Genomic DNA, 27,839 nt, shown 5'->3' with positions numbered 1-27,839 from the left:
ACCCACCAGAGGTACCTTAGCACAGGCAAGTGGTACTGAATTCATCCCATCTGCAAGCACAGTGTTCAGTATTTGCCACTCTCCGCATGTCAACAGCATCTGAAAGGTGCATAGGAAAGAAAAATAGCTATAACTGGGCTAAGTCAGATCACTGACTGTGACTGGGCTTGTAGCTTCTCCTGTGCTATGTAAAAGATCCCTAGATTTCCTTTCCACTGTCTGCTTTGTTGAAGCTGACAGGAGTTGGGATGCATTTAACACCAGGTGAGAAGTTGGAGGTAGTGCTGCACACATGACTGAACCCTACAGGAGTCTGGCAGAAGTGATTCTCTCACAACAAAAAGGCAGACATTTGTCTTGATATCTCTCCTGTCACCTCCAGCTGCAAACGTGTCATTTTATTGCTCTTTCTCCTCCTTCTCAAATAAGCATTTCACCTAGCAGGAAAATCAGAAAAATAGATTAGTTTATCCAGGCATATAATACGGGCAATAGGAATGGATATCAGGAAGAAATATTTTCCTGTGACAGGGGTGAGGCACTGGCCCAGGTTGCCCAGAGAAGTCATGGCTGCCCCATCCCTGGACATGTTCAAGGCCAAGCTGGACGGGGCTTAGAGCAACCTGATCCAGTGGGACGTACGACTGCCCATTGTAGAGAGGCTGGAACTAGATGGGCTTTGAAGTCCCTTCCAATCAAAACCATTTTATGATGTTATGATTACAGATGCATATTTACTTCTCTCTGTGTGCATTGGTAAGAGTTTACAGTATGAGGTGTTTATGCATTTCCAGAATTATGGTTCAGGTTGGATATCAGAAAAAAATTCTTCACAGTAAGAGTCATTGGGCACTGGAACAGGCTGCCCAGGGAGGTGGTCGAGTCGCCTTCCCTGGAGGTGTTTAAGGAACGGGTGGATGAAGTGCTGAGGGACATGGTTTAGGGAGTGTTAGGAATGGTTGGACTCGATGATCCAGTGGGTCCTTTCCAACCTTGTGATTCTGTGATTCTGTGAAGAGACTAAATCATATCTATAAAAAACCAATGACGTGCTAAACTGGGACAACGACTTCTTTGTAGGTGTCAGCACCTACAAAGGTTCTCAGTGCCTCCTAGAAAATGCTCCACAGCTTAACTTTTTCCTCGAGAGGATGTATATCTTCAGAGCTGCCTTGGGAGGATCAAGGAAATAAGTATTTTCCATATATCCTTGGACAAAAGTGGATGCCCATGTTCCAGGTTTTGTGTACAGACAGTTTAGAAGGGCTGCAGTGGTGATGCTCACTTAGGATTTACCTTTGATAGACTTAATGATAGCACTGAGAAATTGATATTAAACTTTCTCTAATGAGGAAAAAAAGGGTTGTATTTTGAAGATGTACTAATTAAAGGAATAACGTTTCAGAATTGCTGGTTGAACCACTGTTATTTAGTAATATACCAAGAATTTAAGTGCCATATATTGTCCTAGCATGTTCAGACTTTATTTATGAATGGTAATGATATAAAGAGATGCTTGCTATGAAAAATTGAATAAAAATCTGAAAATTAACCAAGCAGCAGCAAAACCCCCACAAAATGAAATCTGAACCACCACTGTGTTCCCAGAGCTATTCTTGGAAAGGTTGGCATAACTGTGTGAGATCTCAGGGAGGGAATGTATGCAAGCATTCTGTTCAGCATGAACCCCAAACACCCACCACTCTGCGCAATTCAATGTAATAATATGTTCCAAAAGGGAGATAAACTGCAAAGCAAATTACACAACCCTTCAGTGTATTTTGGCATCTAGTAGGGAAAGGTGCCAGGGGATTATATTTTTTTTTTCCACCAAACACAGCAGATGCACAACAACAAACCACAAGGTTCCAAGGAAAATGTGTGGCCGGGTTGCCAGTAGCAGGAAAATGTGACCACCAATGACTCAATGTCCAAGTGGAGATCAGTGACAAGTGGCGTTCCTTGGGGTTCAGTATTGGGGCTGGTGTTGTTTAACATCCATGTCAGAGACATGGGACAGTGGGACTGAGTACACCTTCAGCAAGTTTGGAGATGTTCAAGGACAGCTTGGACAGGGCTCTGAGCAACCTGATCCAGTGGAAGGTGTCCCTGCCCATGGCAGGGGGGTTGGAACTGGATGTGCTTTAAGGTCCTTTCAAACAGTTCTATGATTCTATGAAGATGGGGCTCTCAGAGGCCTGATTGCTCCCATCAGAACTGTAGCTATCATCTCCAAAACCACAGGTAGAGGTTGTGCCCTGGGAGAAATTTATTTCTTCTTGGAAGCAGTGTTATTGGGTACACATTTGTTAAGAATTAGCTTATTTTTTTGAATAATAGGAAAATCTGGATGTAAAATAGAATTACTGCAAGTTTGCTGCCTTTCTTACAGTAGACCAGAGAATCATTCCAATATGAGTGCCTAAATTTCATTAAATAATGAGAAAAGGAATATCTGCACCATAAAGTATGATTTTTTTCATGTGCTCTTAGCACATGTGGGTTTATGCCTTAATATTTCCTCCCTGTCATTTGACTTGTAAGAGTAATGAGGACTTGCAAATAAAGGATATCCTACCTCACATCCTCCATTACAGAAGCTTTCATTTTACATATATATATATATATATATACACAGCATATGAAAATCCAGAGATGAGGAGATTTGTGAAGGCATTTCAATTATGGGAAATTGTTGGCTCTGTTCTGGTCAACAGGGCTGCCCAGGGAGCACCAAATGGAAGGTTTTCACTCCTTTATGAGTTTGATTAAGACTTGCATATGTCTCCTACAGGAATCTACAACATTATTTTTTTAATGTACACTATTCATAGAATCATAGAACGGTTTAGATTGAAGGGACCTTAAACCCCATCCAATTCCATTGCCATGCGCAGGGACACCTCCCACTGCTCTCAGGTTGCTCAAAGCCCCATCCAACCTGGCCTTGAACACCTCCAGGGATGGGGCAACCACGACTTCTTTGGGCAACCTGGGCCAGTGCCTCACCACCCTCACAGGAAAATATTTCTTCCTAAGATCTCATCTAAACCTCCTCTCAGTTTAAAATGATTCCCGATTGTCCTATCCCAACAGCTCCACTCCTCCTGGGTTCCGCTGTCTTACAAGCTTTGAATGTCCTGCATGGCCACAGCAGAGTTCGATACATGCCCCACATTCGCCACCTGTAAGACACAGTTAACTTGTGCTTTTCCCTGAGATCATGAGCATCAATGGTGACTTGGTCTGTGTGCTTATAATGGTGATACAGTAATTTTTATATCCACTTCCTTTTTGTGGCATCAGAAATTTCCCATTGCAGTTAGTTAGCAGCCAACTAATCAAAGAAAGAAAAAACAATAGCTGACAATGTATTTACTGGAAAAAACATGGGTTTGAAGAATAAAACAAATTAAATGCTTGGTTTGAATTTATTAACTATTTTTGAAATTAAAGGGTTTGTTTCAATATTTTACATTATGTTTTAAAATTTCCATGTTATTTTAAATTTAAAATTTATATAAATTTTGTTTTAAATATAAGAGAAAACTCTTCCTTAAGTATTTGATTTATAGGTCAAATATTACTTATTTTTACCTCATCCAGAATATATATTTTCTAGAGTTTTTCTTTGTCATATTTAAGGTAAAATGTAAATATTCTGATCTGACCCAAAGTAAATTTCTTATACATTTTCAGATCAATCATGAAATTGAGAAAAAAAAAAAAAAATCCACCATTTCCCAAGTAAGCCAACAAAACACTGAAAACAAACAAACAAAAAATAAACTGAGTGAGATCACTTTTAAAAGAAAAGTCTTAGTATAGCTTCAAAATTCAGTGTAAGCCTCTTGTGGTTGTAGTACATCACCGGAGTTCAGCTTTGAATCCTAGAACAGACTTTGGTGCACTAATGCATCCTTAATATGTCCGCTTTTGCCTCTGAGCTTGCAGAGCATCTCTGCTTGAGCCCACGGGTTGGGCATGTGCTGGGAAGAAGGGTTTGAGGCTTAAAGCTGCTTTGGCTCAGGCGAGTGTTTGTCCTTACAGGGCAGTCACTACCAACAACCAAGTCTCATATGCAGAGGTACTGAATATATTCACTCATTTAAAACTCTTTACACTGACTTACACTCAGTTAACAACATTAATGAGCTTCTTTAACACAGTTTGACAACAGTTCCAAATCAAGCAATTTCCTTTCTACTTTTTCTTCCGTTCTCTATGTTGTGAAGCAAAGACAAATATATCTGAATTTTTTCCTTTTTATGATTGCAGCTTGAAATAATTAAATTCAGTAACTCCCTTCTACTCAACAGTGAAAAAGACTTTCCACCAAACTCAAAAGTCATGTGAAACTCGACTAGTTTTCAACCAGTTCCAGCAGGATTTTCTTTGAGATGTTAGACAGCAAATCTTCAGTAGAAATTGCAAATGGAATAATTTAGCTGTCTCCAGAGAAGCACGAAAGTCTGGTGTCAGAATCTCATTGATTTGTTTCAAGATCATTAATAAAAGCCACATGGTATTAGATTTAGTACAGCTATTAGGAAGAAATGTTTTCCTGTAAGGGTGGTGAGGCACTGGCACAGCTTGCTCAGTGAAGGCATGGATATCCCATCCCTGGAGGTGTTCAAGGCCAGGTTGGATGGGGCTTGGAGCAAACTGATCCAGTGGAACATGTCCCTGCCCATGGCAGGGGAGTTGGAACTAGATGAGCTTTGAGGTCCCTTCCATCCCAAATGAAGGTCAGTTTCCATGAAGACCAGTTACATGCAAATCCAGTCTGCTCTGAAAAGGCCAGGTGGTCCAAGCTTGCACCACAATGGGAACCAAAAGTAGAGTGAGGAGGAATGATCAGGAAATTCAAAACACACTCTGGTTCTGCTCAAATATGCTAATGCAGAAACTACACTGCGTGTACTAAGAGTGCCCAGGTCTCTAAAATGCTAATTTTGGCTCCATTTACATCATCTTCTCACTTCCAACTTGCATGAGGTCTGTTGTGAGGTGGTTTGAATGTTTCAGCAGTACTAGCCAAAAAATTTAAGTTCTAGAATTAGTCCCTGTCAGTTAACAGTTACTGCTCATTGCCAGAAGATATGGGCTGTCCCAATTCCACTTTTCAAATGTATTGTTTTCTTGGTGACACCACCGTCATCGTGACTATTTATATATGGATTTCAAACTGCACACCAGAGTAAGAATAATTGTTTAAGAATAATAGTCTTTCAAAATCAAGTAGATTTGAGTGAATCAAGAATAATTTAGACTGGAAATCGGAAAACTGGTTCTAATTAACAAAAAAAAGAAACTGTGAAGTCTACACACAAGACAACAGGCACTTGGACCTTCCATTGTTTAAAAAAAGAGTGTGATCAACTTACGAGAGGGATTGTATAAAAAAAAGGATTAAAATGTAGGATTGCTGTATCAGTTCTGAGACCTCCAATTTACCAGTAACTGCAGGGCATAGATTTGATAGGAGCTTGCTCGTTAATAGTGCTTTCTCATACTTCATTTATTCTGCACTTACGCATGCCTCAGGACTCTGAGAGTACTAGGACAGGGAATGTGGGGTTTCTTTTCCTTTTTTCTTCCTTATACATCCATAACATGGATTCTGAAGGGCTGGACTTTTTCAGCCTTCTTCTGAAGCAGAAAAGCTTGTCCACAGGAGAGAGTTCAGTGTGTGCTCAGTGATATTAAAACCCCCCAGGCATCCAGCCACTCTTATTTTTTCAGGGTTAAACTCATCTGGTTTGGAGTTGAAACCATTTTTCTCCAGATCAGTTTGCAGCTATCATTGTTTCCCAGTTGACTGCTTTTAGTATCTTCACTTTCCATCTTTTTCCGTTGCTTGGTTTGACCTACTTCTTGACAGTCTAGGAGTTCTCACCAACTGAAACCTCACTTTTACAAGTCTTGGGGCACTGGAAATATCTCCAGCTGTCCTCTGGCACACTGTAGTTGGGTATTTAGGTCATTCACAACAGTTCTTCAATTCAATTTGTAGGTAGTGAGGAAAAGAATGGTACATGCAAGAGGTCTTCAGTAGTTTTTTACAATAAAACATCTAAAACACAGTTGACTGTGATCGGGCAGTACCAGTTGTGAAGCCAGAGCTGGTTTCTTGCAGTCCCGCCTTCCTGTATGTCAACATTGACTGTACACACTATTTTGGCATAAGTAAGCAACAAATTTAAGAGCCAAAGGAGATACTAGGACAACCACACATAGTTTCAACCTTGACTCAATGTCTGCGGTGAGTGGAGATGAAACCCAAGATCCAAACAGCACTGAACTGTGGCTAAACCCAAAGTATGACAGCACATTTATGGTAAAATGTAGGGGTTTAATCTCTAGTTTATCCTTTGTGCATCACTGCATGACACGTTTCTCCTGAACAATACTCATACAATTTGAAGGCAAAGCCAATGAGAAGGACTAGGCAATGAGGCTATTGACTAACGTCATGGACTTAAGCTACCCAACTGAAAGGGACCTTCTCTTCTTTACATTTCTCACAGTTTCTACCAGTGGTGGATAATGTCAAAGCACCACCGAGCACTTTGTGCACGTGCATTATTCAATACATGTACTTTCTTGTGGTGATTTTTATATGGAGGAGGCAAAGACTGGTAAGATGGACTGTGTAAACAATATGCAGAGAAATTATCTGTTTGTACTCAGCGATAACATTATAGACACAATGACAACATTAGGCAATAAAGCTGCTACCGAAATTGATTGATATGCCTTAATAATGCCTTTTCCCTCTCCTAAGGGAGGAAGACCAAAATGAAACTGAGACTTTCCTGTGTTGAAGGTGATTCTTCTAAGTTCATATTTCTTTTCAATCACTTTCTAGGAAAGAATTTTGCACTGAGAGTGTCATCTCTTAAAAAACTCTCCTAGTGTGCTTCCCTTTATGAACTGACATAACTGTTATTAAAATACATATTTATTTGCATGGAATTGAAATCGCTGTTTCATTTGGCTTCTACAAGTATATGGTAATGTTAAATGTATCGGGTCACTGCGCTCTTTACATGATATTATCTTCTTTTAGATTCTGCTTGCAAAAATAGAAATAGATTAGAGCAAAATATATTTTAATACATAGCAAAATGCAAACTATTTCAGAATAAAATCATTCTTTTCCAACTGCTTCATTTTTTTTTACCAGCTTTGCCTAAGGGTTCAATTTCATAAAAGCTGTGTGGGTGTTGTGCAGTTTTTGCCATCCAGAGACTTTTATTGCAAGGATGGAGATTGTAAAGGTGGTTTGAGACTTCCAAGCTGAGCATTTGTGTTCGTAAGAGAGAACCGCTTTCCCATAATGGCAAAGTTAAATCCATGCAGGATCATTAAAATTCTGGAGGAGGGAAAAACAATTAGTGTGATTCTGTCAATCTAAACAGCACGATAAATGAAGCGCTTTGTCTCCAAGCAAGTCTTCCAAGGTTGGAAGACTCCAACCTTTCACTGTACAGATACCCCTTAAACTCAAGCCTTCCAATAGATTCCTACTATTTTGCCAACTGAGCTTACTGTCGTTGTCAGGCTGAAGTCCCTCATTTAAATCACTGAGACATCCCTCACTTTTAAGATTTTAAGGCCAGGAAGGCAATTCTGACAGTGGTGTCTGCATGGCACAGACAACCTCACCCAGCACTACCAGTGGCAAACTTGCAGCCTTCTTGCACTTGTGCCCAGACCTCTGCAAAGTTAACTGGGTAATTATTTCTTTGTTTAAAAAAAGAAATAAAGTAAGAAATACATGCATTTATATATTTATTTCCACCCTGAATATCTTTCCCATCTCTGTTCCTACTCTTTTTTTCCTGCTGCATTACTGGCTTTTAGCAGCATCTATAGGCAGACATATATAATGAAAAACTGATTTCTTTATTTTGGATAAACTAGACACACCTTAGGAAAAAAGATTAAAAAAAACTTTAATAGCTCTTTTAAAAAGAAAGTTCCATAGCCATTGAAGCTACTTGCATGGTGAATGATTGGGCCCTTCTGATTACAGATTCACTTGCACTGCAGGTTTACTGTCTTCAGGGCATGTTTTCATCTTGCACATAATCCAGTCACTCTTTTCTACACCCCTTCCAATGTCTCAGTGCTTCAAAGTCCAGATGTCAGGACAGGGTGCAGTGCAGTGTTAACCACATCACTGCTGCTCCACATAGAGCTACTGCCGCGTCCCTATCCACTCCTGACAGCCTCTCCTTTGTACGCCTAAGCACTGCATCCATCTGCTCTGCCACATGTTTAGTGCATCCTCCACTGGAAGCCCTGAGATGATCTCAGTGTTATTACATTGGGAGATACGATGCTTTTAAGGAGATGCGTGTCATGCTTCCTCCCTAGACATGTCACCTTGCACACCTTCTGTCTTTCCTCCAATATTATCAAGTGCTTCACCAGTTTCACTGCTCTACAGATGATGATTACTCAAAATCATTCATAAAACTGCTATTTAATAAATAACAATTGCTGAATACTACTGGATTGGTTGTTGCTAAAGTGTTAAACCAGTACCAGAATGAGTTCTTGTGGTGGGCCAACAGGCATACTCTCCTTTGAATAACAGGTTTCCACTTGCATTTCTGTTTTGCAGTTCAGTGGTTTAACTGGTGTATGATCCACCTAGTAAGGGTCCACCATGATATTTAGAAACTGCCGATATTTCCATCAAGATGGCAGTTTTCAGTTGTTTTGCAGAAATGAAAAAACCACTGTGTTTACATCATTAAGCAGGAATAGGATGAGAAGGAATGGCTTTAAGCTGAAAGAGAGGAGATTTAGATGAGATCTTAGGAAGAAATATTTTCCTGTGAGGGTGGTGAGGCACTGGAACAGGTTGCCCAGAGAAGCTGTAGATGTGCCGGCCCTGGAGGTGTTCAAAACCAGGTTGGATGGGGCCTTGAGCAGCCTGTTCTAGTGGGCGGTCTCTGCCCATGGCACAGAGGTTGGAACTGGATGGGCTTTGAGGTCCCTTCCAACCAAAACCATTTCATGATTCTATAAGCTGAGCAAACTGATGTTTCAGAAACCTACAACAATAATAACTCTATTATTTTTTAATTCATTACTTATGGATCCTCTTCTATTTTTACATTATGTCTTCTCCAGAGAATTGCTAGATTAACCAGGCTATAATTTCCTGAAGCATTCAATTTTCCCTTTTAAATTGTGGCATAATTGTAGCTGTGACATTGCTTGGTCCTAGTGCTCCAAGACTTGCTAGAAATCAGTGTAATCAGTTCATAAATTTCCTCAGACAATCCTTTCGATACTTCTGTATATAAGCCCCGTAGTCTTGAGGTTTAAAAAATTTTCACTTCAATAGCTGCTGGTTAAAGTCCTCCCTAATTAAGAACAGAAAAGAAAGTATCTGTTACCACACTGAGACATGAAATCATCCTTTTTCTTCTTTCTGACCACAGAACAAACAATTATCAAACAATTCTGAGGCAAAGCTTTTTGGGGATAGGTAATATCTTTATTAGGTTAACATCATACTGATAGCAGGTCTAATAAAAGAATTCATCACTTCCTGCAAAATTTGCTTTACCTAAATCTTTAAATTGTAATGGCTCAAATAGCACGATTATAAGAAAAATTCTAGTTTTTTTAGTACTGATACCGATAATTTATAGAATAATAAAATCATGGAATCGCTATTGTTAGAAAAGATCTCTAACATCATCGAGTCCAACACCACCATGCCTACTAAATCAGGTCTTGAAGTGCCACATCTACGTGGTTTTTTAGCCCCCTCGGGGATGATGAGCCCACCACTGCCCTTGGCAGCCTCTTCCAGTGCTTCACCACTCTGTCAGTAAAGGAATTTTTCTTAATACCCAATCTAACTCTCCACTGATGCAACTTGAGGCCATTTCCTCTCATCATATCACCTGTTACTTGGGAGAAGAGATCAGCAGCTACCTAACTACACCATTCTTTCAGGCAATTGTAGAGAGCAACGAAATCTCCATTCATCCTCCTCTTCTTCAAGCTAAACAACCCCAGTTCCCTCAGCCGCTCTTCATAAGACTTGTTCTCTAGAACCTTCACCAGCCTCACTGCCCTCTTCTGGACACACTCCAGTGGCTCAATGTCTTTTCTGTACTATCATCCCTGTCTATGACCCTCCATGTACCAATGCTATGGTTTCATCTGTTCCTCATACATTTAAGAAATCTCTCTAAAACACAGAGGTTTAGGCTCTTTAGCACTGTCTTTAGTCTCTTTCGCAAATTTTCTGAATTTTCTGCTAAATTTAAGAGGCTTTCATTACAATTTGCTATATGGAAATGTGCACAAATGTGTATACATGTATTTGGTTTCACATAAAATCACTGTTCTCACTCCTCCTTTGCAGCAGGTTGTAGCCTGCTGCTGAATTGCTGCTAAATTGCAGAGCCTTGAAATTTAACACAATTTTCTTGAAGTGTTTTCTATTAGCATTTGTACTCTGGCGTTTCAGTTTTTCTCATTATGATTTTTGTCTTTTGAGAACCATCCTTTTTTGGAGCAGAAATGAATCGAAAAAGAAAGATTGCTAGATATATCTGTCTTCTAGTTCGGATCAGCAACGCAACTGGGTTTGATCCCTCACATTTCAGCAGTGCTTTTTATTTTCTTCTGAAGTAACCAAGTCACCTTATCCAACAGAATAATATCTAATACACAGTTTTCTTAATTATACATAAAACAGATTTTTCGTTTTGTTCTTAGAAAATTACCTATTAATTTTACGAACTCTAAGGTTGGGGTGTAAATGGAAGAAGGTACACATGCACCAAAATTTGACCTTCTCTGCTTATACCCTCTTCTTACCTCACTTAGATGATAAGGGAATGCTCTCAGTAACTTCTAAAGCTCTTTTACTTCCCTCTCCTTCCTCCATTCAACCACCGCCTCCTGGCCCTGTGACCCTTAGCGTGTAAGAAGTTTCAGCCTTCTAGGAATAAATCACTGCAGGGTACAATGAGAGCTTCTACCACAAGCACCCAAAATATACACACATCCCTGCTGCCCAGTTTAATGTTCCTGCAGAGGCTCTTGTTGGTGTTTGGGCTTTCCAGCTATCTTGGTCTTCCAACCAACGCTCATTACTCCTGATCATGCCCCATCCCTGGAGGTGTTCAAGACCAGGCTGGATGAGACTTTAAGCAACTTGATCTTCCCAGAAGATAGGCACCTGTCTTAGACCCAAGGCAACTCACATGTTTTCCAGCCTTCCCACAGCAGGCACTCCCCTGTTAGTTTAAACCCTTCTTAAATGTACTCTCTCCTGTATCTTCATATCTCCAGGCTACTTCCTATGTTGCCTAAGTTCAGAAGTTCCCCCCTCCTCCCAAGTACATTCACTGCAGAGAATTCTTCTGTACGTTCCCATAATGTGGTTACATATATCTATTACACTGACATAATTAACCACGCTTCTTTTGCTGACTACTATTTAGGCAATTCACTGCTGTAGTGCATAAGAAGTGCCTCCAGCCTCATTAATCACATCATTTCCCTAGGATGTTAGGCATTATGACCACCAGTATACAACCTGCTGCTCCTCTAATATCTGCAGGTTATGGGCAACCCACCTTATCACAACGCAAAGTCAAAGAATCAACAGAGACATGAAAGAAGAAATATTCATTCTCTAATATACAAAACCACACAGAGAGCTCTACCATCCCCCAAGCACTGTTCCTCCCAGTCTCGCTGCTGTTATAAATAAACTGCATGCTGGCTATTTTGCTTTCACAAACCAGTGTTCCTCAGGCAGTTCTGCACAGCCTTGGGATGAGCTGTAGAGATTAGCTCCAGGCGTGCAGCCCTCGGGGATGTATTGTTGTCAACTTCTCTCATTTTTTTTCCTGCAAGGGAGAGGAAATTTGACAAGTGCATCTAGTCCTGATAACAAAGCCATTGCGGAAAATCAAGTGTGAGTGGTGCTGGTTGCTGTATTGTGTCTCCCTCTGTTCCCTTGGCACTTACGAGTCTATTTAAATTCTTTCTTGTGTCCAGAGACCAAGTGTGGGATGCGTCCTACTTGCAAAAAACAGCCTCCTTGTCTTCACATGGTAAAACATGAGCAAGTCAGTGCAGAATATTAGCTAGGCTCAAAAGTCTAGGTCTCTGATGGAGGAGAATGGCATCTCTCACCTTTTATCAAAGACACCTAGAAAAAGTATTTGCATTTTAAGGCAGCAGAGGGATAAATCTTCCCCTTGATTCTAAAGTAAACAAACATTATCTTCAGCAGGGTAGATTTGCAGATAATCAGTTCAGTGCAAGTTCTTAGTACCGCTCTGCCCTGGACAGATGTAGTCATTAGGTGCATAATTAGAGTATTGATAGAAGCAAGGAGCTTAGACTTTTTTCTGCATATGAGACTCACCCATATGAGATGAAAAAGCTGCATCTGTCACTCAAAACCTGAAAATTTAGGAAAGGTTGCAAGAAATTTCCTGTAATTGGGGAATTTGAAAGCACATTTAAGAACAATCAGTTCCAGGGGCTCAAGCTATTTATGCTGTCAGGTCTGAGGGGTTGCTTGGATAGGTCCTAAAAATTCCTACCTGGCGAAAAAAGAATTTGAGCAGATCTCAGCCTGTACCCAGCAGTTAAATGCATCAAATGGCCAGAATCTGAAGCTAGAAAAAATGAGACTGGAAGTCCATTGCAGCTTTTAAACAATCTTTGTACTTAATCAACAGACCAGTTTACCAAGGGAAAATTGGATTCTCCAACACAGGAAAGTGTTGCATTAAAAGTGGAGGGTTGAGTTCAGTTTCACTAATAATTCAAATAAGAATTAACTTCGAGGTGCTCAGGGACATGGTTTAGTGGCAGATAGGAATGGTTGGACTCGATGATCTAAGAGGTCTTTTCCAACTTAGTGATTCTATGACTCAATGATTCTAACTCAGGGCATCCTTGTGGCCTTGATGGTTGCTTTTAGCTTCTTAAGTCTGCCACTTTTCTGTTCCTGACTTGCAGAAGAGGTGGAGAGCTGTCCTGGCTTCTGCAATGCAGCCCTCCTGCCATGGCCAGTGCAGGTCCCTCCACAGGAAACCTCAGCAGGCACAGAAAGGGTCCACAGCCACAGCATGCCCTTCTCTTGCCACTGCAAGGAAGCCACTTGAGCTCATCACATACAGGTCTATTCATGCTCTCATTCCCTTTTATTGTATTTCCTTTAATACACAGTACTCAGCTATTGCTGAACTTCCATTCGTATGGGGTTCTGCTCTTTCTACACCTACTTCACACTGACATACTTCTTCTTGACATGGATAGTACAGACCTTTTGTCACTCAGCATCCCTGACTATAGCCGCAGTCTCAAGCTTACAGCTTCAGTAAGAACACCGGGCAATGCAAGGAGGCAAACCACAAAAGTGCCTTTTAATTCCCACACAAGTCTTCCTGAGGGGGCCCTAGGTGACAGCAGTGCTCAGCCATCCTCCCTCTCCTGTTCACTCAGTAGGGCAAAAGCGCCTTTAGGGGCCTGTTTAGACACAGACATGCTGAGGAAGCTGAAGGCAAACCTGCTGCAGGCAGGAGGTGATGCACATAATTCAAAGTACATCCAGCCTGCAAGAAGATGCTGAGATGGCTCCAGGGTCCTTCACACGTTGACTCTGAAAGATTTAGCTGGCGTGACAGAGGACACTGCCTTTTCTACCTCCCTGCTTATTCCTATCACCAAAGCAAGAGCACAGGAAACAGGGAAGGTCTCATTCCTAGTGCCACAGTTCATTGACTCGAGAGTTAATCCAAACTGCAATTGATTGTGCAAGCAATTAATAAGACAGAGCAATAACCGCAGCACTGCGGAGAGGCTGCAGGCAGGGCAAGTTATGACCCTGCTGGAAGAAGTCTCTAGCTAGAGGAGGGAACAGACTGCTAATCGGTTAAATCTTCTCAACATGAATCACCTGAGTTTGTGCAGCAGAGTCTTTAATTCACTATAATTTAATTCTCTGAGGCATAAACCACAGAGATCTACAGCCACTTAAAACTCCTGAGTGAGAGCATCCAGACATGTCATGAATTTTCCTGTATTTCACACCTTCAGTTCAATTTCTACCTCTCCTGCAGATGTGGACCAAAAGCCATATAACTGCTTTTCAGGCTCAGCTTCGTGCAGCCTCCCGAAAAGAGGTCTGGCTGCAGTGTCTCAGTGCTTTGACTAGAAACGGGGTTTTAGAAAAGCTGTGTATGTGACTCCTGCCCTGCTTCACTGATTCCATCATTCAGCAGTCCTGTTCAGAGAGGGGCATTTTCCACTAACCACTGGCTTTGTGATTAGGTGTGAAGTGCTTCCCGGTCCCATTTGGACTTGATATTGCCTTCTGCAGAGATTTTTTTTTTTACTTGGTGTAGGTATATAGCAGAGTTCCAGCTCATATTAAAACCCCAGCTCCTTGCATCTGGGAAATGTATAAATTTTGAATGGATGAGGTCTTAAAAACTAAGTGTCATTAATGACGTATGGGTCATCAGCACTTCTGCTGTTTCTCCATGTCACCAAAAATTAAGGCAGCAAGGTTCAGAACTGTATTTTAATCATTATGGGTAGTTTATGGGTAATGAGAAATGTTATTGTAGATGCATGCTCCTGAATGCATCCCTAAAACCTAGCTGGGATTTAATAGCGTGTCTTTTGATTTGTCTTTTATTCAAAGCCAATTAATATATATATTTTTATAGAATACTAAAGCTAGGTTTTAAGATCTGTGAAATCTTTTGTATTTAAAACTAGAACTGCAAAAATTATCCTTCTCCTGCTTCTTTTAAACTCTAAGGATGGTGTTTCCTTACACACTCATTTATAGAGAGGTGGTAAGGAAATGTTTCACTCCAGTAGAATTTCATCAATGTTATGAACATTATTAGGCTTTTATATTCACTTCAGAGATTTGGGTTGAGTATTAGGCTGTTTATTTTTAAGGAAACAATTTTCTTCACTAATATACTACTCTGAGTTCATAGAAATTACCACAGCTCTAAGCGGCTGATCCATACCAGTCAGGAAATTACACTCATATATGTAAATCATCTCCTGCAATGAGCAATTCTGTCTGTTCTTATCTGATCTTTTACAGAAGAGGAAATGTTGAAAGTGAACCAGGAACATCACATTAGAAACATCATATGCAATTGGAAGGCAATCAGCAGACCAGGTTAATCAGCTATTCCCAGATTCCCTCAACTGACATCTTTTCTGCAAAAAATGTAGCAGTGTCTTCCAAGAAGAGCAAAACAAATTTGTCCCACAAGCCAAACAACAGCTGATGAGCCTGGATGCTCCAACACTTTGTAGCAGCTTTATTGGCCCATCAGCTTCCACCTCTTCCAAAGCAAACCTGCAGTACAGCTGTCCAAGCAGCTGCTAGAGAGGATCCATAACGCATCGGCACTTCTGCAGTATCCACCTCTGTCCCTAAGTTTGCTGCTTACCTCTCCATAGCTGAGGACCCACCACCTCACACCTTCCATGGGGTGGGCGCACGAGTGCAGCAGTTACCAAGCACAAGCTAGAGCAGCATAGGTTTGCCCTTCCTCTCCTTGCATTTATCTAGTTCGGCTGTTAACAAGCCTTCGGAGCTCAAGAAACAAACAGCTTCGGAAACAAAGACTTCGACTTTGTCCTGACTTCACTCCAGTTCCCTGCTGACAGATACTGTGAACAAGCTCTTACAACTTGTCTCCCTTTTCTGATTAAAAGCATTATCTTTATGTGAGGGTAGAATTTAAGACATCAGATTGGACTCCAGCCGTAGCTAAGTGACAGTGTTTGCCAGATAAGTATCCTGAAAGCTTTGCGGAGGGTTTGCTCTTCTGCAACAAACTGTAATGATACCATAAATAAAGGGTGGCACACATGAGGGCTAAAATTGGATTCCAGCCTTAGTCGAGTGATAAAAAGGTAGCACCTTTTAACTAGGATACGAAAAAACATCTTGTAAGGGGACCTCAAGAAATGAAATCCAATAAACACACACAATTAAAAGAGAGAAAAGAGCAAAGTGCCACAGAAGGACAATCAGCTTTCCCAGGTAGAGTGGATACAACGAGAGAATATGCAAACTACCGAGCCATAAGAAAACAATATGAGTGCACCGATCACTTTAAACCATAACCCTCAAGCAAATACCAGCCTTACTTCTAAAAATAGAACTGGATCTTCATCCATACCAGAGGAGTAGATAATAATCATCAGGATCCCACAGAGATTTGCCTACCAGTGTGAAGATTTTCTTCTCCACGAGAAAGTGCACAATTTTAGCTTTCCAAATGTAAATGGGAAATGGCATAGGGGAAAACATAGTCAGCTGAGGGGAATATTTTTTCTGGACAGGATAATAATAGTTTTTTTAGCCTATGTCACACACATAATTGGTTCTCTTTCGTTAATGAATGTCTCTCTCTGGTTTTAAACTGAACTAGACTTCATGAACAAAGGTGACCTAACAAAAAATAATACCCTTTGCATCAGGAAAATCACCCATTTGAATGGATGTGTGGGACAGTAGGAGCAGACCTGGGGAAGAAAGATCTCCTTTCCCATATATCCATATAAATGAATGATTTTACTAATGTAATGAGACATCTGCCACTGTTAAGCCTTGTCAATGAGATCAGAGACTGGGTCCTGCTGTCTGCTCCTTAAAGTATATTATTTTTTGTTAGATCACCTTTGTTCATATCATGGCCATTGAAAATTTAATGTTCTTACACATATCACTGTCAGACTTTATTGCACATTCATGAAGGGAAGTAATTTCATCAAGTGACAGACTATGAAGGCTACTAAATATAGATTTATTGGAAACTCCTGTTGAAGGTAAGTGAATCCTTTTTGCAGGTTGGAATAGAGAGCTACAGTTGAGTTATTTTTTTACCTGTCTATCATTCTCAGTGTGGAGAAAATGATGACTGCTGAGTTCTAAAATCAGATTATCACTGCAGTGCCTATAAGCTTATTTTTAAGTATCTAGTGCTTATCTTACCTCTGGAAGGAAAGCAGTTTTAGCCTCTACACTAAACATTTGCCCAGTATCTATTAATTAAACAAATCGTTAAGAAAAAAATCCCCTTCTCAACAAAAATCATAGAATCATAGAATGGCTTGTGTTGGAAGGGACATTAAAGATGTGGGCAGGAATACCTTCCACTGGATCAGGTTGCTCAAAGCCCCACCTAACCTGGCCTTGAACACCTCCAGGGATGGGGCAGCCACCACTTCTCTGGGCAACCTGTGCCAGAGCCTCATCACCCTCACGTCTAGTTCCTACCTCCTATATTCAACACATACTTCCCAAGCCTGAATTCAAGTGCTGGTAATCTGCAAGGTGATGGAGGGCATGTGAAGGTGACTATAGCACCGTTAAAGTACAGACAAGCAAATCCCCTGCCAGCAGATGCACTTCAAAATGCAGTCTGGGCAGCTGCAAAAGCAATGGGACAGCACAAAGGCACATGATGCCATTCCTTGAAAGGAAGACCTGCACCAACTGACCAGAATAAGTCTATCAGTAAACCAACTAGGGTGTCACAAGCTGCTTTTGCCTCTGTTTCACACTGTTAACCAGAAAGGGGCACATGGATGCTGTCACAGGCAGCGGCCAGCTAGACCAGACCTTCGGCAGGTGTCAGCAGTCAGAGGAAGGGTTGCTGTTGCAGCCTGATCACCATGTTCCTCATGGTGCCTGAAGGTTTGCCAAGAAGGTCTATAGCAATATCCTTGTGGGGACTGAGGTGCCTGCTGCTGATAGTTCAGCTAAAGGTTGCTTTGGGCAGTTTTTAAAATGGAACTCAGATGGACTTTAGCAGGTTAGCACCAACATTTGGTAAATGTAATACTTTCCTTATAATATCCTGTGGATTTCCTTTAGAATAATCACCAGAACATTTTACTTCCTAACTTTGCTGCTGCTGCTTTCTTGTTATGTGAACTCACTCATCAGCAGATCCTGTACAGCCTCACATGTTTGCATCATTGACCTGCAGGTTTGTTTTCCACAGGCTACTCCTTTAACAAGATACTCTTGTGTATCCTGCACTATGCAGTGGCACATCTATGACTCCCAGGATCAGAAGAAAGCATGAACAATGATGCCAAACATTTAATAGCACTCTGACAAGGAGTTAAGTAACTCAAAAGCACAGCACAATGTGCATCTTCCTCTCTATCCAACCACAGCATTGCTGTCCTCTCCCATTGCTGCTGGAGTTTGAGCTGATCAGCCCTGAGCGAAGGGATTGAGCACATCCAGGACCGGGACTAGGACTGCTGATGGGGAAAGTCTGCCTTGCAATTGATCAGGAAGCACAAGCAGAGGGAGACTGAATTTAGATGTTTGGAATCAAATTAGAGGATTGTGCTATTCATTTTGCTTCCTGTTTTTTCTATTATTGCTTTGTGAGCAGGCAGAATTGTTGCTCTAGGCTGAAAAGAGCTGCAAGACTCAACCATCCAAGTCAGACTTTGCCCGTATGTTTGTGGCTGAAAATGCTTGTAGAAATCCTTAGGAGCTAAGAACTTGACTCAAGAGTCTCTTTCTGCTGCTGAGGAAGAAGCAGATTGTTCGTGACCCCTGCAGCAGAGAGAATGCCCTTGGCTGAGTGCTCCCAACAGCACATCTCCACCGCCCGCTCACAGCCAGCCCCAAGGCTGGCCTTGCTAGGGCTGATCAAAGGGCCATCCAGCTCATTACCTCTGACAGTGGCCAAGAGCAGATGCTTTCAGGAGAATACAGAAACAGAGAAAAGCAGAAAGCACTGTTTCCCAGTCTCCAGCAATGTCCCAAGGATAGCTTTTTGAGATGGCTTCCTACTGGCCACTCTGTCTGCCTATCTCCATCCTATCAAAGTAGCTGGTCAGCTGTGCAGCAAGCAAAGGAGGAACCCATGTTCCTTTGTATGCCTCTGTTACTTCTGATATGCTTCCTGTAGACTCTTACAAAGAGGGAAGTGGTGGCTGATGTCCATTATCATCCCACAGACAAAAAGGAGAAGGTGGAGAATCATGAGGGAACAGATCTGCAGTGGAAAGGAATAGCTGGCCTAGCAATAAGCTACTGGGACAAAAGTCGGGAAATAGTATGTGTGATAACCAAAGAAAAACTGCCAATCGAGAAAACAAAGGAGAGGAGAGAAAGAAAATAACGAAGAACAAGAGAAGAGACATGAGGGTAGAAGGAGGATAAAGGGAAGAAAAATGTTGTGGATGCAAAAGAACAGAATAAATAATAAAAAACCTGAGCCACAGATGGAGAGATGAGGCACGGAAAGAGGAAGGACTGGGAACAGCATTATTATAACTGACAAAATCCTTGAAACACATAATAAGTGATAGTCTCAAGAAACCCCACTCAGTGCACGTTCATCGGGTGCTGCTTTTCATTTCAGTGTTTTCATATGTGTGGGGAACCCACAAAATAATGCAGAGTAGCAAGGCATCCAGCCTTTTTCAATGCTCCTGTGCATCCTGCCCTGAAACTTGGGCTCTGCCCTGAAACACAACACACAAGTACCTGTTTCTTCCCACTGAAGATGCTTCTCTTCCTAAGGATAGAAGTAGCCAAGGCAACAGCATGGTGAATAGAAGAAAGTGTACCCCACTCTCAGCAATATCCCACTCACAGATTTTGGTCTCAAGGTTGTGTTCAATCACCCACTCTTTTACTGGTAATCACCGAGATCAAGATCATGAAGATCCAGGGAGACATTACAGTAGCCTTCCAGTACTGAAAGAGGTCACAGTAAAGCTGGGAAGGGGGCCTTTTATCAGGGAAGGCAGAGATAGGATAAGGGGGAACAGTTTTAAGCTGAAAGGAGGGGAAATTTGGGTGAGATCTTAGGAAGAAATGTTTTCCTTTGAGGGAGGTGAGGCACTGGCACGGGTTGCCCAGCGAAGTCATGGATGCCCCCTCCCTGGAGGTGCTCAAGGCCAGGTTGGATGGAGCAACTATATCCAGTGGAAGGTGTTCCTCCCCGTGGTAGGGGGGTTGGAACTGGATGGCCAGTAAAGTCTCTTCCAACCCAAACCATTCTATGATTCTATGAAACTAAGGTTATGAACTGATGAATATAAATGTATTATAAAGCTTATAATATGAAACTGAGGTTATAAACTTATGAATAGGGAATTCATCTGAAGTTTGCTCAGGAACTGATTCTCAGTTTCCCCTCTCTTGCACCTCAGCCATGCAGAGCCCTTGCACACCAATAAGTTTGATAAAGAAACTTGCTGCTTTTGCCATGCAGAGAAGGAGCTTTTGGCCTAATATTTTGGGATTCATTGGTGACATTCATTACCAAGTCTGCTGTCCCATAGCTCTTATTATCAGCTAGTACCTAGTTTGAAAAAGCTATAAAGTAGGATTTATTTTGCTTAACTCCTAAGAGCTAAAATAATTAACTTTTTAATTTCATTACATTTTCATCAACGGTCACGGAAATTGTCTGAGTGCAACCACCTCAGATTTTATCGCTTAATTGGCTTAATTTGAACTAACTTAACACCATTGGTAAAGGTCTGGGTGTAGACTTGAAATACTCTTTCCAGACCAGTAAATCCAGTGGTTTATCCTAAGGCTATGCATTGGGAAATGGATGTCCCCACCCAACCACAACTTTTGAAGAAGAAACTCTACTGCCATTGTATTTGGCTCCAGATCACCTTTGATGGGTCACCACTCTGATTTTAGCTTTATCACAAGCTGCTGTCTTTCCATGGGAATGGTAAATCCATCCCAAAATCAGGATCTTTATTTGAATCACAGCCACTACAGTGGAAGGACCTCCAGCAGCTCACAAGTCCTAACACAGCTTAACAACTAAGCCTAACTGATGCCACTACAGCAACACCAGCTGGAAGAGACAGGCAAGATCCATTAACCAGGATAGAAGAACAACTTCTTCTGTTTAAAAGGCCATATTCAGAGTGCTCAGGTGGTAATTTAGTTTACCTGAGGACTGTACAAGGAAGGGTTTAAGCTCCATCTAGAAACCTCATAGCACAGCTGACAGATTGACAAACCACCACGCTGTCCTGCTAATAGCAACTCAAGTCTCAAAATAGGTTGTGATAATGTCCAAGGTGGTCTGTTTGCTCATTGGTGTAGAGCCATCCTTTAATTGCAGGCCTAAGAATAATAATTAGCATTCAAGAACAGACAGATACAGGTATAGATGCAAATGGTTTAGGTATCATATAGCTGTCACAGGTAGACTAGGATAAGAAAAACCAGTTTAGCACATAGTAACACAGCACTCAGGCTGTGTCAGCACAGTGTTAGACGGGCTAATTGGAGTTTGGTTGCCCTGAAAAGGCTAGAAAATCCAGCAGATGAGCTGGGGGTTTTAGACCAGCAAATGAGAAAAAGGCTGATTATCTCTTGGACAGCAGCCAACAGAAATATTTTTTTGCCTTATTTAGATGTATTTAAAATTGTAAGATCGTATTTATTACTTAATCACAGAATGGTTTCAGTCAGAAAAGACCTTTAAGGTCATCAAGTCTAACCATCAATCCAACCCTGCTAAGTCTGTCACAAGACCATGTCCCCAAGTACAACATCTACTCATCTTTTAAACACTCCCAGGGATGGTGACTCAACCATCTCCCTGGGCAGCCTAATTCTTTGTGATTATTTTATTTCTAATTACTTCATGATTAAGATGCCTTTACAGTAGTAATTAAGAAACTCAAGGAAGGGCCAGAGAAGAGCATTCACTTACCCTTGGGCCATTATTCTATGTGAAGATGCCCAAATCCTGCTCAAGACATAATTGCTGTGTTTGTTAAGATTTCTGCGCTCCCAGGTGAATATTAGTGTTCCTCAGGATAATCTTTCCTATAGATTTTCAGTGTCTATCCCATATCCCTTTATATTTTTATTTCCTTCTCATTTATCCTCCCCAGCATCACTCGCTGCAGATGCTCCTCGTCACAGCAGCACGGGATGGTGCTCTGTCGTGCAGTACGGCACTACTCATTACTTACCCTGTGCGCTGCGTGATTAGCCGGTTATACACCATCCTTTCCATCTGTTGCCATGACAGCCCAGTCGTCTTGGGGAGGCTTCCTTGAACTCTCACACTTCCCACACAATGGGGTCAAGCAGCAATTACTTCACTTAATGGGATCTATGCTATACCTGGAGATAGCACCATTTCCAACAGCATCCAGTGAAGAGTTAAGCTCTGCGGAGAGATAAAGATAGAGCCTAATGTTCATAGACCAAACAAATTGCATAGTGCATGTACAGGCCAAGCAGCTGAAAGGCTGTCTAGCCTGTCAGATTTCACATTGACTGAGTAGCCTAGGGGGACACGCGGTAGCCACCAAATCTGACCTACACCCAGTCAGCATCAGCTCAGATTGGAGAGCTGGCAGAAGCCTGAAAAAGAAAAACAAACGTTACTGCTGCCTGACTCTGTCAAAAGGGGTTTTATTAAAGTATTTTTATCTTGGGGAGATGTGATCTGAGAAGAACAGAAGATGCTTAGAAGTATTTTCAAAGAGAAAGTGACAGACACATGCAAATGCGAGCAGGGAAGGATGAGGGAAGAGCAAGAGGAGGGGGATATGGGTTGGGGACAAGGAGGAAGTGGGAGGTGTGAGATATAGAAAGGATCAGAGGCCTCACATAAAGGATGAAGGTGCAGATAAAGGTAATAAGAGGTTCCAAATAATGTGAGGGTAGGTAGCTAAGCAAGGAAGTAAGAATAACAGCATAGCAACTTTCATGCCCTACTGTCCTCTAGAAGATGTGCAAAAGGAAGGGGGTTTCTTCCACAATCTGCAGTGTCAGTGTCATTAAAGGTCAGGAGGTTTCTGCTCCCTTTTGTGAGCTGGACTTGGAAAAGTACATTGACATTGCTTTTTCCTGCATTCTGTATGCATGCTGGATGTGGTGTGTCCCCAGCTTTGGAAGGTCCCTCAGCCTCATCCTTGCAGCCCACAGACCTTGATCTGCAAAAGCCTTTCCCTTGAGTGCAGGAGCTGATTTGTGCTCCGAAGCCTCCAACAACCCCAGCCCCAGCAGCCTGAGATGAGGCAAATGTTACAGACACACAAATGTCATGGCAATCAGAGCCCTGCACAGTGGTTAGTAGGGGGAGAAAGGGGCTGAGAAGACCCTGTGAGATGAATGGATGCTTGCAGCTGTTGCATCAGGCAACGCAGGCTTTTCACACTCAGTTCACATGGAGTTTAACGTGTCACACCATGCACGACTGGAAAATCCTTTCTGATTAAAGGCCAAATACTTACATGTACTACAAGGGGCAAAGCCTATCCAGCACCAGAGCTGTTGAAAGCAGAAATGTCCAACATACAGGCCCTCCCCACACTCCTCCATGAAAGAACACTTATTTTCATCCTACATGCATAACCAACTGAACCACACTACTAATTTGAGCCTCAATAACTCAGCATTTACCCTAGCTATTGCACATCCCTGTTAAGAAGAAAAAGGGAGAGCTGCTCTCAGCATCACCTGAATTCCTCTAGCAAGGGATGAGCCAGCTCTCAGGGTCAGGGGTTGTAGGAAGGGGCTGCAAGAGGTGGGCAGGGGAGAAACTGCAGAACATAAAAGAGTTCCCACTATCTCCTTAATGTAAAACAGGCAGGACTTTTCAAAACCACAGTGGAGAAACTGGTCGGGGGGGGATTGTGGCACCCGTTTCCCTGCCAGTAGAGTATAAATAGAAGAGGGTGGAAAACACTTGGCAATGACATGGATCTCTCATCCATGCCATAATGTGAACTGAAAATATGGATGGCAATTACAGCTCCCTGTATAATCCTAACTCTCACAAATAATGCTTTCACTCCCGCCAGAGAGGAGGAGGGATTGAATTGCAAAGTGGAGAGCTAAGGACGGCTGATTGTACTTTCCAATTCAGGAAAAGCCACCACTTGAAAATCAGAAATTGGTAAATGAATGTAAATCCACATAAAACCTTAATTCCACTCTGTCTGAATGATGCGTCTGCATTCCCTTATAACTTTGATGTCACTCTGCTTTTAAACTGAACCAATCAGGTGCCAACAGCTCTGATCCCGTAGGCTACTGCTTAACTTTCTGCAGAGAGAGAGCAGCACAGCTGCTAAACTGTAGAGCTCTCCACCAGTCTTACAGCCCTGCAGTATTTTGCACGCATGGCCACTTGCTGCTGCACTTTCCCCCACAGCAATGACACCTGCAGCCGGTGATCACCTCCCACCAAACAGCTAGCAGTCCCTTGGCTGTGGCCTTCTAGTGACACAACCCATACGGGGCAGTGGTGAAATTAAAAGAGGCACACCAGGGACATGCCAAGATCTTTATGGGGTCAGACAAAGGGCTGTGGTTTTCCTGAAACGTTTCAAATGGGGCTGCTCCAAAGTACCTACTTGCTATGCAACGCAGCTGCCTCTGATTCTGCAGCTGCAGCTGGTGTGCTTGTCCCTGCCAGGCTCAGGGAGGCCAACTCACATTTGCATGTCCATGTGGCTTAACCCGTTGCTATCAGGCTTATGGAAACATGGTATTTGCAGGAACAGACATTCTGGAAGGACCCATCCTCACTGAAATCATAGAATAGTAAAATCATTAAGGTTGGAAAAGATCTCTAAGCTCATTCAGGCAAATCGTCAGCCCCACACCACTGTGTCTACTAAACCATGTCCTGAAGTGCCATATCTACATGATTTTTTAACACCTCCAGGGCTGGTGACTCCATCATTCCCCTGGCCAACCTGTTCCAAGTCTTCACCACTCTTTCAGTAAAGAATTTTTTTTCTAATATCCAGCCTAAACCTCCTTTGGTGCAACTTGAGGTCATTTCCTCTCATGCTTTCACTTGTCCTGTGGCATCAGTGAAGTTTCTTATTGTTTCACCTAATTTGAAACCTGCTGTAAGGAACTCAGTGAAAAGTTTTATCCAAACTAAGCTTCGCAAGTTTATAGCCTGTGTATGACATAATATATGGGGGAAAATAATTAGAGAAGGGAGGGGCAAGATAAATTATAATGAGGTCTGAAATGCAGTTAGGTGTTTCATCCACAAAGAAGCCAGTTGTACTAAGCTAACCTTCTGGGCATGTCTTTTCCTGACACAGCACATGCAGTTCTGATCACCTAGGGAGAAGGTTGAGATTTATATTATTCCCAAATTAAATTAGGAACAAGAGTTTAATTGCAATTTACATTTGTATTGCAGAAGAATGGGCTGGAGGCATGTTTCCATTTTGAAAGCCATATGAACTTGGGTTGAAAATCACTGCTCTTGTAGTGCACTCAGTGTGCAATGCACCACGGGTTGCCACCAAGGGAGAGAGTGTTGATGTGCTGCCATAAGGCAAGCAAGGGATTTGGTCATTGAAAGTTCCATTGTCCCAAGTGTCATCCATGGTGGAGGACAGTGGTTGCAGTTTTTACGTTAGAGGAGGCTGAGGAGAGACCTTATTGCTCTCTACAGCTACCTGAAAGGAGGCTATAGTGAAGTCGATGCTGGTCTCTTCTCTCAAGTAACAAGTGATAGGGTGAGAGAAAATGGCCTCAAGTTGTGCCAGGGGAGGTTTAGATTGGATATTAGGAAAAGGATTCTTTACTAAAGGGCGGTGAAGTACTGGAAGAGGCTGCCCAGGGAAGCAGTGGAGCCACTATCCTTGGATGGGTTCAAAAAATGTGTAGCCATGGCACTTTGGGACATGGTTTAGTAGGCACAGTGGTGTTGGGCTGGATGATCTTCGTGGTCTTTTCCAAATTTAACGATTCTGTGATTCTATAATTCTATAAATGTGCATCATCATTTTTTTTCTGAGAATATGGAAGGAACTCAGAGCCAAATACCTCCATCTGGAGCTTCAGTGAATAAAGACTCCTTTTTCACTATAAAACCTGTAAAAAGTATTTCCATTCCCAGGATCACTCCTTCCTCCCTTCAGATGCACTGTGTGAGGTTCTGTGTTGTGACGCACAACATTGGGTACAGTCTGTCAGGTCACGTTAAGCTAAAGCAGTGGCCTGCAGCAGAGACTCAGTGCGATTCCCAATATATTGTCAACAGAGTAGAAAGCAATAGTTGCCCATAATTTGAATTTCATGCCAGCTCGTCATGGAAATCTTATGTGACAGTTTGATGTGCCCAAGAGCTTGCTCAAATAGATGCCTGCATTCTTAGAAATCTGTCTGCTGGTCTGTGCTGCCCACACAGCTTGCTGGACTCTCGTCACACGGCATAACCTGCTCCACCACCATCACAAATGCTTAAAATGAAAGCTTCATCAAGAGCCTAGAGGACCCAGATACTAATTGTAACAGCTGTGTAGGAATGGAAAGCTGGAAAACACCAAAATTGAATTCGATCTTGGCAACAGAAAAAGAAAATTGAGACCCATTTGTCCTGGCTCAAACAAGGCGTACGCATGCCATCCTTCCTGGCTGCCTTGCTATTTTGGGCTCTTACGCTGCCTAGGAGAGCTTCCTCTGGCCTGTCCATGACGCAAATACTTCTGTAGGAGATAGTGCATCATCAGTCTCCTCAAGGTCTGCAGGAGCTCTGCCCAGCCCTAGCAATATCAAAATCCCACTGTTCACTCAGGAAATGAAATGAAAGCAATACAAATTTATGTCACCTGATGGGAGAAAATGCAGAGGTGTTCTCAGTCACCACAAGAAGCGGCACTCATGGTCTGTTATAAAGCGGTTTCTTGTGGGTGTCATAGTCAAGAACTGTAGAGCAGTAGCTGCTGAAGCTTTTCATTCTAGTGTGAGCATATTTTATAGGTTTCCTGTAGGAGTGTTTGCTATAAAGGAAGCACTACTGTCTCATTCCAGTCAGCGTTTGTAGCATTAGGGTGGTCACTCCACTCTGAACCTTGAGTCTGCTTTGGCCACCAGCTGACCAGCTATTTCAGAGAGAAAGCAGATCTCCCAAATACCAAGAAACCATACTCAAAACACTCGCAGGTTCTTCAGGCTTTGCATCAACACTACCACAAATACAACACCATAAAAACCATCAGTGTCTGTTCTGCTTTTGTGAGACCTCAACTGGAACTCTGCATTCGGTTCTGGAGTCTTCAGAACTAGAAGGACATCAATCTGTTGGAGTGAATCCAGAGGAGGCCACAAAAATGATCTATGAGGACAGGCTGAGAAAGTTAGAGTTCTTCAGCGTGGAGAAGAGAAGGCTCTGGGGAGACCTTAGAGTAGCCTTCCAGTAGTGAAAGAGGCTACAGGAAAAGTGGGGAGGGGCTCTTGATCAGGGAGTGCAGGGATAGGATGAGGGGCAATGGTTTTAAGCTGAAAGAGGAGAGATTGAGATGAGATCTTAGGAAGAAATGTTTTCCTGTGGAGGTCATGAGGCACTGGCCACTGGCCCAGGCTGCCGAGAGAAGTGGTGGATGCCCATCCTGGAGGTGTTCAAGGCCAGGTTCGATGGCACTTTGAGCACCTTGATCTAGAGGAAGGTGTCCCTGTTCATAGCAAGGGAACTAGAACTGGATGGGCTCTGAGGTCCCTTCCATCCCAGACCATTCTATGATTTCATGATAATTTTGCAAGCCAAGGTAACTAATGAGGACGGCCTAACCTCAGCTGGTGCCTTTTCTGGTGCTTTATTTATAGAAAAATCCAACAGGCTATGAACAGATCTGAGACCAGGTTTCCAGGCACAAACACAGAACTGCTGTTAGTGCTGTGATGATAGCTCTTACTACTAATTGTACTAAAAAATGAGACATCATCTGCATGTGAAAGTGAGAGTATGTCTGAAATAAACTGTGATCTCTGACCTCTATTGCTG

The 27,839-nt window shown here is 42.3% G+C and overlaps 1 long non-coding RNA gene across 1 annotated transcript in view; it reads left to right on the top strand.

Annotated features, from left to right (window-relative positions):
• LOC128851791 (uncharacterized) overlaps positions 1-15,498 on the top strand; it is a 28,497-nt gene extending 12,999 nt beyond the window's left edge. The window contains exon 4 of the long non-coding RNA XR_008449237.1: positions 15,137-15,498. This is a non-coding gene — a long non-coding RNA (uncharacterized LOC128851791). The remainder of the gene's footprint in view (positions 1-15,136) is intronic.
• The last annotated feature ends 12,341 nt before the right edge of the window (positions 15,499-27,839 follow it).

This window comes from Cuculus canorus, chromosome 3 (assembly GCF_017976375.1).
Source record: "Cuculus canorus isolate bCucCan1 chromosome 3, bCucCan1.pri, whole genome shotgun sequence".
Lineage (NCBI taxonomy): Eukaryota > Metazoa > Chordata > Aves > Cuculiformes > Cuculidae > Cuculus > Cuculus canorus.
This window is presented reverse-complemented; position numbering and strand designations above follow the sequence as displayed.